This window comes from Schistocerca serialis, chromosome 12 (genome assembly GCF_023864345.2).
Source record: "Schistocerca serialis cubense isolate TAMUIC-IGC-003099 chromosome 12, iqSchSeri2.2, whole genome shotgun sequence".
Lineage (NCBI taxonomy): Eukaryota > Metazoa > Arthropoda > Insecta > Orthoptera > Acrididae > Schistocerca > Schistocerca serialis.
This window is the reverse complement of record NC_064649.1, coordinates 175,798,393-175,800,883: the sequence shown is the minus strand read 5'-3', so window position 1 is coordinate 175,800,883 and position 2,491 is coordinate 175,798,393.

The window sequence follows — 2,491 nt, the reverse complement described above, 5'->3', positions numbered from 1 at the left end:
GAAACACAGAAATTGCATCGGAATTAAAAACAAAAGGCACAATGCCGACTTAAGGACAAGAAGACTGACTCTTCTTACTGACTATGTTTTGAACCATTCCTGTGACACTAGTTATAGATTCCGATGCTTCACTCCAGGTTAACTGTATCCCTTGGACCTTCTTATTGACGATGAAACACAGAAATTGCATCGGAATTAAATACAAAATGCACAATGCCGACTTAAGGACAACAAGACTGACTCTTCTTACTGACTAAGTTTTGAACCATTCCTGTGACACTAGTTATAGATTCCGATGCTTCACTTCAGGTATACTGTATCCCTCTGACCTTCCTATTGACGATGAAACACAGAAATTGCACCGGAATTAAATACAAAAGGCACAGTGCCGACTTAAGTACAAGAAGACTGACTCTTCTTTCTGTCTATGTTTTGTACCATTCCATTGACACTAATTATAGATTCCGATGCTTCACTCCCGATTTACTGTATCCCTTGGACTTTCTTGTTGACGATGAAACACTGAAATTGCATCGGAATTAAATACAAAAGGCTAAATGTCGATTTAAGTACAAGAAGACTGACTCTTCCTACTGTCTATGTTTTGAACCATTCCTGTGACACTAGTTATTGATTGCGATGCTTCACTCCATGTTTACTATATCCCTTTTACCTTCTTATTGATGATGAAACACAGAAATTGCATCGGAATTAAATACAAAAGGCACAATGCCGACTTAAGGACAAGAAGACTGACTCTTCTTACTGACTATGTTTTGAACCATTCCTGTGACACTAGTTATAGATTCCGATGCTTCACTTCAGGTTTACTGTATCACTCTGACCTTCTTATTTTCGATGAAACTCAGAAATTGCATCGAAGTTAAATACAAAAGGCACAATGCCGACTGAAGTACATGAAGACTGACTCTTCTTACTGTCTATGTTTTGAACTATTCCATTGACACTAGTTATAGATTCCGATGCTTCACTCCAGGTTAACTGTATCCCTTGGACCTTCCTATTGACGATGAAACACAGAAATTGCACCGGAATTAAATACAATAGGCACAGTGCCGACTTCAGTACAAGAAGACTGACTCTTCTTTCTGTCTATGTTTTGTACCATTCCATTGACACTAGTTATAGATTCCGACGCTTCACTCCCGATTTACTGTATCCCTTGGACTTTCTTGTTGACGAAGAAACACTGAAATTGCATCGGAGTTAAATACAAAATGCTAAATGTCGATTTAAGTACAAGAAGACTGACTCTTCCTACTGTCTATGTTTTGAACCATTCCTGTGACACTAGTTATAGATTGCGATGCTTCACTCCATGTTTACTATATCCCTTTTACCTTCTTGTTGACGATTAAACACAGAAATTGCATCGGAATTAAATACAAAATGCACAATGCCGACTTAAGGACAAGAAGACTGACTCTTCTTACTGACTATGTTTTGAACCATTCCTGTGACACTAGTTATAGATTCCGATGCTTCACTTCAAGTTTACTGTATCCGTTGGACCTTCTAATTTACGATGAAACACTGAAATTGCATCGGAATTAAATACAAAAGGCACAATGCCGACTTAAGTACAAGAAGACTGAATCTTCATACTGTCTATGATTTGAACTATTCCTGTGACACTAGTTATAGATTCTGATGCTTCACTTCAGGTTTAGTGTATCCCTCTGACCTTCTTATGGACGATGAAACTCAGAAATTGCATCGGAATTAAATACAAAAGGCACAATGCCGACTTAGGTACAAAAAGACTGACTCTTCTTACTGACTATGTTTTGAACCATTCCTGTGACACTAGTTATAGATTCCGATGCTTCACTTCAGGTTTACTGTATTCCACTGACCGTCTTATTGACGATTAAACACAGAATTTGCATCGGAATTAAATACAGAAGATACTATGCCGATTTAAGGACAAGAAGACTGACTCTTCGTACTGACTATGTTTTCAAAGATTCCTGTGACACTATTTGTAGATTCCGATGCTGCACTTCAGGTTTACTGTATCCCTCTGACCTTCTTATTGACGATGAAACACAGAAATTGCATCGGAATTAAATACAAAAGGCACAATGCCGACTTAACTACAAGAGATTGATTCTTTTTACTGACTATGATTTGAACCATTCCCGTGACACTAGTTATAGATTCCAATGCTTCACTTCAGGCTTACTGTATCCCTCTGACCTTCTTATTGACGATGAAACACAGAAATTGCATCGGAATTAAATAGAAAAGGCACAATGCCGACTAAAGTACAAGAAGACTGACTCTTTTTACTGACTATGTTTTGAACCATTCCTGTGACACTAGTTATAGATTCCGATGCTTCACTTCAGGTTTACTGTATCCCTCTGATCTTCTTATTGACGATGAAACACCGAAATTGCATCGGAATTAAATACAAAAGGCAGAATGCCGACTTAAGCACTGTCTATTTTTTGAGCCATTCCTGTGA